Genomic DNA, 16,132 nt, shown 5'->3' with positions numbered 1-16,132 from the left:
TCCAAGCAGATGTTCGTCATTCGTGCTGCGGGCGCGGCGGTCCGTCCAGATGTGATGGGGGGTGGGGGGTGGGCGTTAGGGGGGTATAAAGGCATCTGCTGCGGGCGCCGCGCCTTCGCGCTTCGGTCCGCCATTGTGAGCAGGTGAACCCGGACCCGTGGGCACTGCCGGCCACGCCGATCTCCCCCTGAGTCGAGGAGTAGAGGCCCGGGGGTCCCGCTGCTTCCCGGGCGCGATCGCGGATCCCCCTTGTCCGAGGATCAGTAAACCTTTCACAGACCTTCCGACATTTCCGAGATGTCTGCTGCCTTCCCACTGGTACTCTAAATTCTGGGCCCATTTTTAGGAAGCAGCTGCGCCAAAGGTCACCTGTCCTCGAGGGGCTGCAGCGAGCGCATGACCTGCAGGCACTGCCACATGATAGCCCCCGGGGGTCCCGTGGCAGAGCTGTGTATGTGCTAGACAGGTCGTTTCATAAAGTCCCGGTGGCGGCCAGCACGTCGTGGTGGGGGTGTTGTTAGATGGGGAGGGAGTGACGGGCACGCGCTCGCACAGTCGCGTCACCGCCTCCCGTCAGCGCGGACATCGCGATCACGCGCGGAGCTGGGCGTGCACGGGCCCGTGGATTCAGGGACACGCCCACTGCGTGCTTTGACTGGACCCCGCTCCCGGCTGCGGGATGCCAGGCTGATTAAGAATGTGCCAAGGGGTACGGCGTCTTTGTCTGCACACTCTCAAGAGGTCTTCTGCAAGTCCGCATCCATTTGGGTCCGCCTGAAGCCCAGGAGAAAGGCTACCTGCCTGTGAGTTCTGCCACCATCTGATGGATCACATTGGGACCACCTCTACATATGACCGTGTGACCCTCTGATGCCCACTTGAACTTTAACTGCAAGCCCACAATATGCAGAGATGGGTCTACCTGCATGTCCAGCCTACCTAAGCATCATGGCGGAGATTTTTGGCAGGTCCACGTCCTCTGAGACCCTGCTGTGACAGTCATCATAATGGAGGCCCAAATGCACGGGTGGCGCATGCCAGGCAGTCCATCTCACCACCAGCCTTGTCCCGACTCGCAGTAGGCCAGCGTCCGTCGATGTCCCACCTGAAACTTCCGGCAGGTCTGCTCCTGGGGGTCTGGGCCCCTGTCATGTGGCGGGGGCTTCACGTTGGTAATGATGAGCAACTTAACGAGCCTCGAACTTTGTGTGAGAAGCACAGAAGCAAAACTGTCAAGTGAGACGCCTCGGCGTCCTCCAGATGGTGATGTGATAGGCAGCCTGGAAAAAAAAGAAAGAAAAGTGCCGCTAAATCAGTTAAAGAAAACGTTTTAAATATAGAAACAGCTGCCAGTCTCTGGGTGAGTGGGCATCAGTCGACAGCAGCAGCACAAAGAGTCAGGTCTCCTGGGTGTCTACACGGCACGAGCAAGAGGTCAGTCAGACGTGGCATGGACCCCTGGCACAGTGGGACTGACTGAGTGAGGTGAAGGACCAAAGAGGCTTGAGAGTGCCCTGGCATGCTGTGCCAGTCAGTGCACACTGGGCCATCCTAGGCTCAGGGTGATGTGGGCAGTGTTCCTGGGGTCTTTGGCCAATCATCAATCCAGTCCAAGTGGGGCATACCAGCCCACCAAATGCCACCTTTATTTTAATGATCCTGCAGGTCCTTTTTGCCCTTCCTAAGGGCATATTCCAGCTGTGCCCAGGCTTCCCACCTAACAGACTGAGTGCACTCAGAAGCCAGAGGTCATTCATGTGAGCTGTTGCCACCTGATGGCATCTCCTCCTGCTGTGACCCCCTGCGTTCAGGCGGGCAGGTGCCAGTTCACTTGGCATTTTTACTTTCGCACTTTGAATCATTTACACTCCACTGGCGCTCATCAGTTCAATAATTAGAATTGTTGCAATTAGCTGATTAAAAGACGCCATGAAGACTCTGCTACACACACACCGGAGTGATGCAGGGTGGGCACTGGACTGCTGGCTGCCTGCCTGTCGTGCCTGTCCTGCGCCCACTGGACACGGTGGCACAGGACTAGGGAAGCTGCCGCTTGAGATTTAGTTATGTTGGGCTTGGACTCGGGTTCCGTTTCCAGGTGGGTGCCTTTTGACTTGAACTTGATTTTGTGCCCAGCATGACTCCCAAAACACCTCAAAAACCACCTTGGTGTTAAACTCTCATAAACTGAACAGCTTTGGTTGGTTAATGGCGCTTTAAGTTGGGCAGCCCCTCCACATCACCCCCGAGATGGCCGGTACCCTACACCACGGCCTCAGTGCCAGCCCAGCCACTACACGACTGCCCTCGGCTCTGTTACTGCAAGGCGCTATAAGTGCAGGCAGTGCCAAGCCGCTAACACTTCACATGGCTTATCGCAGCTGGTGGCCAGCCTGTGAGGTGCCATTTAGGTGAAGTGCAGTGCCACCCAGAAGGGTTGGGGGCTCAATATCTTTAACTCGGACCAAACTTGAGAAGGCACCACATTGGCATTATCAGACTGGAGTCTGTGGTCCGAAGTGAGGGTCTCATCTGAGGCTATGAAGTGAGAATTGGATATTAAACCGACAGCAGCACCTGGCGTGTGGTGCCCATCATATTGTCATTTCCAGCATTTGCCAGATGACCAATGCATTGCCATTTACCCTTTTCTGCCTGGTTCCACACCTCATATAGTGTCTCACAAAATGCCAATGCCAGGGTGTCAGTGCCAGCTCAGTCTATGGTAAACATGGCTAAAATCTGGCTAATCTTCAGCATGTCTTCACTGCCAGTCCGGGCGTGAATCCCCATGCCGTGCCATTCATTCTTTGTCTAAATGACACCTTCTATGTGCCGTGTCCACGTTCTCTCCGTGTCACTGTGTGTTTTCCTGTTCCTGCCACATGCTTAAGCTGTGGATGTTAACTATTGACCCATGCTAAGTGGATGTGTGCCCACTTAAGGCCTTGGCACCTGTCTGGTTCCTACCAGATGCCACTTCTGGAGATCCAGAGAGTGGGAGGAGCTTTTCCTAGAATGGCAGTAAAGTGGGCGTGTCTTCACCGAAATGAAGAGGATATGGGAGTGGGAGGGCAGCCAAGAAGGAGGGGCTTAATTAAGGACAAAGACTGATGCCAGAGCGGGAGGGGCTTCATTTAGACTACTAATGGTCAAGTGGGCGGGGCTCATCTGGACGGGCGGAGTTTCCGCGAACTTAGGCTGACAGAGTGGGCGGGGCATCCCGGACAGGACCGAGATCGCCCCCAACGAATAGCCCACCTCGCTGCCAGTGTAACGTGTGCCCTGATTTTTTTCAGAAGGAAATTTGTAACGCGATAATTAAAAGTGCGATGTAAACAAGTGCGGCGCGCAGCCAACGCTGATGAGACGTTAATTAACGGAATGAGATCAGCATGGTGCTCTGCCAGCTGTGCCAACACTGCCAGAGGCCCACGCGCTTGGTGTAAGTGCCCAGAGAAGCTCTTCCCCCTGCTCGGACGTCTGGGGGGCTCGTGAGCGGCACTCCGCTCCTCCATCTTCGTCTTCCCTGCTCGTCCCGCTCCACAGACGCACGAGGCGTGCTGACCTGATGGGGGCAGCAGAGAGCAGACGGCCCCGTCCAGTCGTGGGGATGGCGATCGCAGCCCTCCGTGCACGCGGGTTCAGGAACTTGGAGTGGCCTCGTGCTCGCGCACTTCCAGAAGTGCCCAAAGCTGCGCAAGAACGTGGCGGCGGCGGGATGGGGGGGACTTCGATCAGAGCAGCTCAGCTCACGGACAGCACTGGCCACACGAAGTGACGCGCCGCCGGACTCTGGCGGGCTGCCATCACGGTTTCTGCTCACGCCGGTGAGTCGGTAAACAGGCGGCCGCTAATTAGCGAGCGACTCCTCGGCGGCAATTAGAGGTGACCTTTGAGCGGAGGAGCGCGCGGGCGACACGGCTGGACAGACGAGCGCCTCGTGGGATCGCGCGGAGGACACCGGACACTGGCACCGCTCACCATCTCGGGCTTCCAAACCGCAAGCTCCCAGCCTTGTGCCCTCCAAAGCCACTGTGCGCAGTGCCACTCGACCACTTCTCAAAGGTGCGGCACACACACATTCACACATGTGGTCACTCTGGGGCTACAAGGCGCTATAAGCCCACCCTCGGCCAGGCGGAGTGTATAAGCGCGCGGCCGCGGAGCCGGCGAGGTGACATTTCGGCGTATCTGGCGGAGAATCGCCGAGCGACTCCCGAGGGGTTTGGGGGGGCTCGTTGTTAGAAGATCACACAGCCTCCCCCTTGTCAGAACGCTGAGATCTGTTAGGAGAAAAAGAAAAGAAAAAGAAGAAGAGCTGAGAAAATGTCACAGCGAAAAAGAAAGAAAGGCAATGAATGGAAAAAGAGGAGAGAATGCCACATGGCAGGCACCAGCTAGAAGACGAGCCGTTAGCGGACCGCAAGGTGGGCACTGGATGGGGGTGATCATCATATAGCGCCTTTCATGGCAAATCCACCAGTTCATTTGCATGTCGGTGGCCCACAGGGCGTCAGTCTTTGAAGCTCGGGGGTGACAGTGCCAGCTCGATCGGAGCCGGGCTCCTTCCTGTCTCAATGCAGCCCACCCACTTGCCGGCCATTCGGCCTTCAGAGGCTCTTGGTGAGTGGCTTACCCACCTGGGACGGGGGGGCTCTGTCTACGCGGACAAAGAAAAGCTTTTAGACTTTCACACTTCAGCCGCCTGACTCAGGGGGGCTGCTGCTGTCGTTCGGTGGATTTGCTGCTCGGTTTTCTGTTGCAGCTTTTCTCGTTTCGATACAAATTATACAATACAATGCAATTTATTTGCTGTGTAGCCCAAAATCACACAAGGAGGGCCGCAGTGGGTTTTAACAGCCCCCCAGCCTTGAGTCTCTAAGAAGACAAAGAAAAATTCCCCAAAAAAAACCCCAGTAGGGAAAAAAAATGGAAGAAGACCCCCTTACCAGGTAGGCTGGGCAGGCAGTGGGTGTCAAAAACAAGGGGGGTCAATACAACACACGGAACAGAACAAATCCTCAATACAGTATAAGAATAAAAATATTACAACTACGGAGCAGAATTTAACAGGAGATGACATCCCATAATAGGATTTGGATTTGTTCCGGGAGTCCTGGAGACCTCGGCCATCAAGCTGCCTCCCCCTATTGGCCAATTCCACAGCTGAGTCAGTGCTGGGCCAGCCAATCCGATGAAAGGACCCCACTACCGACGACGCCTCTGATCCTGCTTAGGCGGGCAGAACAACTTGGCAGGTGGGCGCTGGCACCAGGTATAGAAACAGAACAGGTGAGGGTTAGTGACACATTCTAACTGTCATGTGACTTGTGTTGTAGTGCTAATGACAGTCTGCACAGCTAATCAGCAGCTCTAGGCAGGGTGTGCTGAACTGAAGTGGTGAGTCATGTGACCGAAGGGGCATCTCTTCTAGTAGCAGGCAGACCACCCCACAGTTTAGGGGGTCCTGTGACTAAAAGCTCGACCTCCTGCTGTTATTTTATTAATCCTTGGAATCCTAAGCAGAGCGGCATCTTGAGATCTTACTGTGCGCTCAGGTTTGTAAGTCACGAGAAGTTCAGACCAGTAAGCTGGTCCTCCGCCATTTAAGGCTTTAGAGGTTAAAAGGAGGATTTTGAAATCTGCCCTAAACTTAACCGGGCGCCAGTGTGAGGGTGCGAGGCCTGGAGTTGTGTGTTCGTATTTTCTCGTTCTTGTAATAATTCTTGCAGCCGCATTTTGGATTAACTGGCGGCTTATAAAGAACAGTTTGAACATCCAGTGAGCGCCGCGTCACAGGAGTCAGTCCTACTAGAAATAAGTCCAGGAATTCAAATGTCTCCTGCATGCCTGCCTGCCTGCCGTGTCCTCAGACCTGCCCTGGTCACAGGGCCTCGACATCCACGCAAGGTCACAGGTGAGCCATCAGGTGACATGGCAGTGTGGCCCTCAGAAATCCCAAATGTCCACTCCCAGTTTGTCATTGACTCGAGTGGCCAGACGCACAGGCGTTCACTTGCTGCTTTTCTACAGCCTGGGCAATCTTTACTCAGCGGGCACTGGTCCTGGAGTTCAATAAGATGGCATCGTAACTGGCACCTCCTCATTCTGTCCTATGCTGCACAAATAAAAAGGACTTAGACCCTGGAAAAAGATTAAAATGGCTGTGAAAGGCACTATATAAGAACACTCCCTGATGCTGCAGTACCTGAGATTGGCAGAGGCTGTGTGTGCCCTGCCACGTCCAGCTGTGCCCTTTTTGTGAATACCTCTGATTAATGGCAAACCCTACAAGTTTTTATCATGGGTGCCATCTAGTGGGCATTCCAGCAACCATCCATTATCTGAAGAGAGAGGCAGCACCTGGTACAAGGCAGGGCCAGCTCTGGAAGAGATGCCAGGTGCCAGCCAGTCATCTGCTTAAGCTGGGGGTCTTCACCCCTATTCCTCATTGACCTTACTGATTGGACAGCCCCTGTCCACTTTCTGGTTTTGTGACATCAGTGCAACTGAACACAGCACGCAGCTCCACAAGTGGGCAAGAGTGCCAGCACATCGGGCATTGCGCCATCCCCAGCGGTTGGGCCAGCTGTGACTCTATACTCATTCCCAAGAGCGCCCCCAGGAGGTGAAGGAGCTCCACAGCATTGTGACATGTGGACTGCTGTGTCTGAGAAGTGACCAGCGCTGGCTGGCGCTCTCCTTATCCTCTGCAGACTCAAATTAATTGGCAGCCTCACATTTATGAAGACACTGGCATCAAACAGATGAATAATGAGGCCACGCAACTCGGCCGGGCGCGCTAAGCATCTCTCCCAGCTCTCTCGACTGGCACCACTAGCAGGAGCTGAGAACTTTCTCCTGCACTCATATGCCACATTTCCTCAGCACCTCCAGACCACACGTCTCCAAGTTATATAGCGCCTTGCATCTTCTGAACTGTGGGGCACCTGCTTCTTCTCCTTTTTGGCCTGACTAGCTGGTTGCAGACGGAGCGTTGCCACCTTGTGAGTGGCACCGTGAGAAGCCCACTTGTGCTGTGGCACGTCCACCTATGCCACTGACAGACTCATAGGCTCAACAAGAGTGCACAACACTCAGCACCGGAGGAGGAAGACCAACAAGAGGAATGTGGCATGGAGTTCATGGGCAGAAAACAAAGAGGAGTTACAGAGACCTGAAATGAGGCAGCAAGAGGAGTGCAGCGGGGGGCTCGTTGGGCATACCATTATAGAGGAGGAAAGAAGACGAGGAGTCGCAGGACAGAGTGACACTCAACAAGGGGAGTGTGGCGACGAGTTCACTTGGCATCTTGTGAGAGAGAGGAGCGCCTCCCTAGTGTGGACTGGGGACCTGAACGAGCCTCCACAAGAGGAGTGCAGTGGGGGGCTCACATGACAAATGTCTGCCCAGAAAGGTGCCAGAGCAGCAAGTGAGTGTCAACAGGAGGAGTGCAGACCTGCGACGTTGGACACCAAGTTCAGAGGAGGAGTCTGTGAGCTGACAGGGAGTGGATGGCATGTCGGTTGGCACATTCCACTGATGGCTTTTGTAGCCACTTAGACAGTCAGCTGGCGCTGCAGTAGTCTAAGATGGGGGGCATGAAAGGTCAGTGAGGTGCGCCCGTCCACAACAGACTGTAGCAGAAGGTGCCCAGATGTCGAGTACAAAGAAACCCGGGCCTCTTTGGGTAAATCACTGGCGTAGTCGGCAGGATCAGCGGGTGGAGGGAGTCGGGCCAGTTCAAGGCGGTCAGCGCCTTGTCCACTCTCGTCGTACTGATGCTGGGCGCCTGTCACGTACCTCTGCTTTTCGGGCTCCTTAATTGGGGGGTCAACACCACTTGACTAATCGGCTGCCTCCCAGAAGCCCTTTGGGTAAGTGACGTCTTAAAACATCTCAGACGGGAGGCACAAATAAATTCCCTCTCTGAGGAACAGCTCAAGAATGTCCCAGAAGTGGTCAAGAACCCCTTAACGGTGCCACCTGGGGGTCTCTTTGATTGGATTTCGTGCTAGTGCTTGAACATAAATGGATGGTGAAAGGCGCTATATAAACAAGCAGACGAGGGGGTCTGAAGGCCTTGTGTTTAAATCAGCAAAGACCACCTGCTCCTCATCGGACTGACCGGAGAGGTCCAGACTTAACAAGGCACCTCCCCCCTCCACGGACCCCCAGGGGTCAGCAGCAGCCTGCTGCTCAGTGCCCAGGCGCCCGGCCCGCTTGTCATTCCTCCTGTCAGCGCTGACATGTGACGACGCTGCTTGCTGAGAACACGGAGGCGCTGCGGCTCGGTGTCACATCTGGGGACGCAGTGAAGCGCGGAGACGCTGACCGGTGGGGATGAGGCCTGCGGGCCCTCGGGGTCAACTTGTAAACGAGAAGAGCGAGCAGCAGAGAGCGGACCGCAGCCACCGCACATGTCACAGACACGTCCTCCTCCTCTTCCTCCTCCTGCCGAGCCAGCAGGGAGGGCGCCGTCAGGTAAGAATCAACCACTGGGAAGGAGGGAGGATGGCGAGGAGACCACCAGCCCGACAGCAGGCCCCTCGTCTCAAAACTCCCAGCATCCCCTGCCTGGCGAGGTTCACGTCATTGTGAAGCAGAAAGATGGTGGACGGTGTGGGTGGCACAACAGTAGTATCAGAATGAGCGCATGGCACTTAGCAAGGCGCCCTGATGCCAATCAAGAGTGATGGTGTAGTCGGCGGGATTCAGCATTTGAGTTGTGCTGCAGAGCCCCCAGAGTTTCTGTTTTATGGAGATTGACAAACAGGTGGTCAGAGTGGCAGGCGGCGCACTTCAAGGCTGCCCACCAGTTCCCATCTCCCCAGATCTGGCACTGGTGGGACAAATTAAAACTCCAGGTGAGACCAGGCCGGTGCAGGCCTGCCAGGGCCCCTTCTGGAGCGTGGCACCCACCCTCGGGGGCACCTCCCCTTCACGGTTCTTTCTCCCGACTCTGCAGCTCTGGGTCTTGGCTGGCGCTCGGGTTCAGGGTTCAAAGCAGTGCGGGCAAAGGGGGGGCGCGGGGGAGGCGCAGCTCGCTTTGGCTCCGTCCACCTGGCTTAATCGCTTCAAGCAGATTTTGCTGCCAGCCTCGCACTCGGATCCCAGCAAGCAGCTTACGGCCGCCTGAGGAGATTTGCACCTCTCTAAAGAGCTTAACTGAGGCTCGCGCCCACGAGTGACGAGTCCCTATGCCGGTGACAAGACAACAAAGGCAACGAGCCGCAAAATGGCAAAGGCGAGACGAAAGCCGGGACTCCAATCCGATTCCGCCTCTCCCTCCCACGCCATGCCCTTCTCCTGCCAGCTTAGTCCAAAGTGGCAGAATGAGCCCGTCTCCCAGTGCGCCAATGGCTGCTCTCCGAAACTTCTGGAATGCCACGATAGCTACTCGTCCACAGCCAGGCAGCTGTCATTAGGGGGTCAGAGGTCACCGAATCCTCATTTCGTTGCCTTGTTCGGTCGGAAACAGAAAGGCGGTCAACGCGGTCAGCTGGCACAATGGAATGTCTCACGCTCAGCTGCGCGGGCCACAAGGTCTCCGGTGGAGAAAGTGGGCATCGAGAAGAAAAGAAATCAGGCTGCACGACCCCGGAAGAATCGGGTCAAGTGGAGGGCGTCACACGGCGGCTAAAGAAAACGGCAGCGGGGGAGCCGGGCACTGAGCAGAACAGCCGTGCCACGGGGTCCACGGCACACTTGGCCAAGGGGTCAAGAGGCAGAGGGAGTCAGGGAGAGGAGGAGGATGATAAAGACAAGACAGCGCTCTACCCACAGCACACTGCTCTGCCCGCCTGGACCCTGTGGCTGCTGCTGCCCACTCTGATACCAGGCGGTCCAGGAGTCAAGGCGGAGCCTGCAGGTGAGTCTTTCCACCATAGGGGTCACCGATCAAACCGCAGTGCAGATGGGCGCAACCTTCTGGAGCAGCAACAAAAATCTCAAAAGTGTGCCAGAGGGTACAGGGCAGGGCATCTAAAGACGGCAGGTTCAGCCTGTGAGATGAGGCGGAAGGACATTGGGCTTTACAAGATGGCGCAGGATCAGGCTCTCTGCAGGGGGGAACCACAGGAACATCGGGCCATACAGTGCTGACAGGAGCAGGCACTACAAGGTAATGTGGCAGGGTACCAAGTCGTGAGAGTGCCACTGGGCACTGGAGCTGAAGGCCATTAGTCCCTGACAGGATCAGGCATCCCAAAGGCCTTGGACTCTGAGCATGGCGCGCTACGAGAATTGGGGTCTGGAGGGGTCAGACTGGCATTAGGTCAGGCCGGCAGGACCAAACTCTAAAGAGGAGAAGTGGCAGGTGGGTGGGCAGTCCTGGCAGGATCAGGCACCTCTGGATCCGAGTGTCATGAGCCGTTGAAAGTGGTCAAGCCAGGTGACACGTGGGAGTGACAGGAGAAGACTGCGCCTTGGCATAGTTGCAGGCCAGGTGGGCAAACCCAAGGGCTGCTTGGGCTTTACAGGCTCAGCGTGAGGCTGGACCCGCGATGCTGGCAGGAGCAGACCCTGTGCTGGACATCAGGGCACAACGGGCAGGTCCAGGGATGTTTGGAATTCACGGAATGGCGAGATCCACAGGCCGTAATGCGCTGACGGGATCAGGTGCCACCCAAGTAAGTTGGCACAATGCCACGTTCTGAAGGCCTCATGGACTTTGGTCCTGGCAGGGTCACCCCAGTGCTGACCGGGTCACTGCAGGACACTCTCTTGCTCTGCTGGCTTCTCTGTCATCACGTCATTGTCAGAGCTGGTGCTGCCAGTGGGCACTCACCCGCTGCCGTTGTCTGTCCGTCTGCCAGTCTGCCTGTCCCTCGGCTGGCTTCAGCACGGTAATAAAGACCCTCCAGCTGCTTACTCGGGAGCGGCGGGCGCTGAGGCTCGTCCTGCAGGGCGTCCCTGCGCCAGAAGCTTCTGTTTGCTCAGCTGTGCTGGGATTGGCAGGGGGTGACTTGAAATTAGATTTTGGTAAATTGCAGAAAACGAACAGATGGACAACATCTGAAAGCAAACAGCGCTTGACGATAGGTGCCAGCGTTGGCCTGTCAGTCCCGCATATAGTGCCTTTCTCGGGCAGCTCTGGGTGCCCTCGCCAGCTGGTCCCTCGGAGCCTTCCTCTTTTCTGTCTCACACTCATCGACTAAGCAAACACGAGGGCTGGGCGCCGCACTACGTGACTGGACTTGCAAGTGCTCATCGACCCACTCACGAAGCCCCCTAGTGGCACAGGCTGGATGGGCACCATGGCCAGAGGCCGGCGTGGCACCCCAAACCATGACAGAAGGACCACAAACACCCACAGACGTCACTTTCATCGAGGTCTCCATTGTTAGGAGAGAAATCGATGCCAACGGCGCTGGCGAAAGAGCACAGTTTACAGGGACGTGGCAGCTATTGGACGGCCATTGATCGCGCGGGCGCAGACATTTGTCTTAATTCCTCCTAATTAGACAGCCGGCTTTGTAGGGAACATGGAAATTGGCTTTTAAGTTGACCACAAAGCCAATTAGCCGGGCGCTCGATGGACGCTGAGCCGATTTCCTTCAGCGCTACCTAAACATGCCAGTCGTTTCATTACGATGCGCCAATGTCAAAGTGAGTTTTACAGGCTCTGCAAGTCACTGTGGTGGGCACCTAATCCTCAGAGCCAACTGAGCTGGATACACATTGGGCAGAGGTGACCCTCCCAGTCTGTACATATCCTGGGCACAAGTGCACCACTTACTAAACCACTACTGGATACATAGTGGGCACACTGAACACTTACTGGGCACTTATTCAACAAATAATGGGCACTAGTTCGCTGTCTACTGGATACAAGTTGGGTACAAATGGGGCACCTATTGAAGACATGCTTGGCACATGTGTGGCACTTACTGGGTACAAGTGCACCTCCTATAGGACACATGCCAAGCACAAGTGTAGCACCTCCTGCTGGGCACAGCTGTTTAACCACACACACAGAGCTGCACCGCCTTGTCCTGGGGTGTTACCATGCAGGTGCCATCACTAGGGGGTGCTATTGTGGCCCCCATTACCATGTTAAAGTGTGATGCCCTTGATGCCCGTTTTGCTGCTGACCATGGGAAACAAATTGCCTCTTGCTGAGTCACACGGCAGCCCTTCAAGAAATCTGAAAACAAGGAATAATAGGAAATGCTGTGAGACCCCAAGAAGAAGACCCCACAGAAAGTGCCGGAGAGCGCGGTGGGTGTCTGCCAGATCAGCTGAATCAAGTGGCGGTCAGTGCATCGAAGCTGGCACAGAACCGAGGGCCTTCCACTCGGACGCTCTCTCCTGTGGTGGGCGCTCCCTGTGACCCTCCCTACCGCTGACAGAGTCGCGAGCCGCCGGAGCCCAGGGTGGCTCTCACTGCGGAGGCATTGTGCCCGCCGCTTTTGTCCACCGTGTCTGTCGAAATCTCGCTCAGGATCTTATCGCTGACATTTCACTCGCCGCTCTTGGAGAGACCGAGTGTGAGAGCGGCAGAGAGATAGGCATCAGAACAGCGCCAAGCGCCCGGGCCATCCATATTCATCTCTGCCAGCTGAATGGCCACCATTAAAGGAAGCTCCAGGGCACACCCCAGTGGACACCGGTGGAACTTGTGCTGCTGCGATGAGGGCTGCCTGAGAAGTGCAAAGGTCAAACCTGGAGAAATGACTCGTCACAAAATGTGCCACACAGCACATGCCGATGCCACTGTGCCAAAGGCACTACATGATGCTGTGTGTACCCGCTCATCATGGCAGGGAAGGTGCCAACGTCCAGCACATTGAGTAAGGGGGAGCACCGGCTGCACAACATCGATACCCCAGGGCGGGCAGGCGGCCCCGGCCTGCCAGCAGATGGCACTCACTCGCTCTCCCTCCATCCATCACCACGCCGCGGCCCCCTCATGATTGCGGCTCTCTGTATTCAGGGTCACGTTTCTCATTTCAGGCCGCCGAGGACGGCAGATTAAAACGGCAGGCAGGAGAGTTGTGACAAGGCGCCGAAGGACGAGAGCCCCCTGTGCATTAATCACGGCGAGCAAGCACCACCGATGTGCTGTGGCCTGTCACTCACTTGGGGGACAGACAAAGTGGCACTTCATATAGCGTCTTACAGATCAGGTGACAGGCCCCCCACAGACCCCCCCTGGAGCCTGGCAAGCCAAGCAGAAGCCCAAGAAGAGTTCAAGCTTGGTAAGCCTTTGAAGTGGGCATGATGACTGCGGGAGGAGGACGTTGGCACTTGAAGCCCTGGGCTTAGGAAAGAGAAGACAAGACGCCAGGCCTGCCTGCCACTGCCCACCCCCTCCTGCCTCCTGGCGACAGTCACATCACATCAATCTGCCAGCGTCCGATAAAAATAGGACTGGCGACCCGCAGCAAGAGGCAGCGCGAGCGGATGTGCCACCCCACAAACAGGCACTTTAACCCTTGGTGAGCCAAACCTTGGCACACACCATCCAGCCGCCACTCGTTGGCAGTCCATTAACTCCCCCGTGAACTAGGATATAGGACAGAAAAGAATAAAAAAAAAAACAGAGTGACCACCAGGGGGCACCTCGCTTTGAGACAGCAGGCTACTGCACTGCTACTGCACTAATGACAAAGGTTCTGACCCACTGGGCACCGCCACTGTGTGTGGCTCAGCTGGCACAGAGACACCTGGGGCATACATAAGGCCACACCCATGTGCTCACTCGCAGACGTACATACAGAGGAGTGAGCACTGAAGGGGTCTGTCAGTATACCAGGGGACACAAAGGGACACACTGAGGGACACCTGGGTACACAGAGACATAGATACACAGGGACACGCAAGCACACATTCAACTGGTCGCACACAGTAGGTGGTCTTTCATGCCAGTCTCAGCCACTGGACCACCTGAGAGGTGTCGCGTGTGACTCCTGCAGAGTTTGGGTTCAAGCACACTAGCCATACAAGGCGGTTCTCTCGGCTGGGTCCGCCACACACGAGCCTGTGCTGCCATCTATAGGCCGTCTGAGTGCAGCGCAGGACCTCCTCGAGGGCTCCGACCGAGTGCTTCGTCTTTATAGCGCCTTTCTTCACAGGCAGGCTGCTCACGTGCCGCTTTGATCGGCGCCCCGCCCCTCATATGGCGCCATTCACCCACGCGCTTTGCTTTTTCATTGTTTTTAAGTGCCGAAGGTGAAGCGGACCCTTACTGTGCCAGGCTCAAACCCTGGGAGCCCACGTGGTGCCCCTTTCAGGGTTGGCTCCTGCCTTGTCCCAGTGTTGCCTGCGCATGTGCGTCCGTCCCTTCAAATGACCAGAGCCAGAAGCTGCCATCTCCAATAAAGTGACTCACCTTGAAAGCCTCATGTCGCCCCCTCGCACCGGTGAGTCACTGGAGGTCCCTGACCCGCCACGGACGTCGACTCGGCGATGTGTGCGTGCTCGTGCCCGCGCGCGTGGACGGTTGGGGGGAGGGGGTGCGGGTCGGTTGGGGCAGCCATTACTTCTCATCATCCAAGCGTGCGCCTGACCGAAAGCAGCGCGCTGTCTAATTTACCGGCCCCTGTCGGCTGACCTTTACAGCCCACGTCAATCACGGTAATGAAGCGGCGGGCGGTCGTTACTGAGGACATGTCGCCCCCTGCTGGGAGTCCTGAGTTACTGGCGAGGACAAGCGGGAGGATGCTGCCCTCTGCTGGCGCATCAGGAGCCTGCAGGTTGGTGGGTCAGTTGCCGCTCTGTGCCAGGCTTTTCTGCCAGGCTTTTCTGCCAGGCTTTTCTGCCAGGCTTTGTGAGGTGGCCTTAGGGAGTTCAGGCACCTTTTCTTGGCGATGGTGGCCTCTGCTGGCAGATCATACCGGATTTGTCATTTATTGCCCTGCCTGCCTGCGTGGCGTCTGCATGTTCTCTGTGCCCCTGCTCGGCCATCTCTCTGGGTATGCCATCCCCAAACTGGAATTTTGCCAGCCCTGCTGATTTTAAACTGGTTTGACAATGGAGTGTGCCCACTCTGCCTACCCGGCGCTGGCTCCTGGCATGCACCAAAGACTGCTTGGGTAGGCTGTTTGGGAGTGGACAGATAGACGAACTGGCCCTGCTGGGCTGCGTGTACGATGGATGTGATGCCCTGTGCTGGCGAGTGTGGGGTGCCAGGCAGAGAACTTTGTGCCGAGGTGTACTGGCCGATCAGAAGCCTACATATCAGTGGGTGGGATGGCAGACCTTCTTGCCTGCACATGCTCCGTTGCTGTGGAGATGCTGCCCTCTGCTGGCCACTCCGAGCCCCAACACGTAACTGTATAGTATCTGAGAACACAGGGGGCTTATGGGGTCACTGCTGTCATTCATCACACTGCTGCCAACACCTTTGACTGCAAATCGGCTCTACCAATCCGTCGCTGGCTCCCGGGCAAGGTCCCCTGGTTTGGAGGTGGACAGATGAACGTACTGCCCGCTGCTGGCTCTGGGGAGGTGAAGGGCGCCGTGCCCTCTGCTGGGGATCACCCTTTTTTAACGGAGGTGCTGTGCTAAGGTGTTCTTTGTGTGAATCGAGGCTGCCCCCTGCTGGTGACAAAAGAGAATGTAGGATGCTAAAGGATTGAGGTTCTTCGTGCTGCCAATTGCTGGGTGCCCACGTGGAGTGGACTGATTAACCCAGTGGCACCTGCTGGTGGTCAAGGCCACATACATTAGAGGCTGACGGGGTAGGGCACCCTTCAGGTCATGTTTTTATGCCACTCTTCCACTAGCACCAGGCAGGGGGCACTGCTGGAACCCCGAGTGCACCTACTTGGCAGATGTCGCCATTTGGCATTGTGACTTTTTTTCCTGGCACATCACATGCCCCCTCCTTCAATAACCAGCTTGAAGTTCTGCCCATCAGTCCTGGCACTTGGTCTGTGGCCCACCTCAGCACTGGCATCTCACAATCCACACAACCAAAGGTGCATCTTGTGGTTCACATCAGGGCATCGTTGGCCTCGTTCAGATGGCACCAGGCTGCCCGAAGGTCCACAGCCACGACAGTAATGAGTCACAGGTCAGGTTAGATAGGAATGCTGGGAGAAGTGGAAAATGATGAAGATGCCACAGCCCACAAACTTTGTGGCACTGCCTGGCTGCTAATGACTGACCACCAGAGACCACG

This window comes from Polypterus senegalus, chromosome 17 (assembly GCF_016835505.1).
Source record: "Polypterus senegalus isolate Bchr_013 chromosome 17, ASM1683550v1, whole genome shotgun sequence".
In the NCBI taxonomy this organism is placed as follows: Eukaryota; Metazoa; Chordata; class Cladistia; order Polypteriformes; family Polypteridae; genus Polypterus; species Polypterus senegalus.
Note: the sequence above shows the minus strand (reverse complement) of the source record.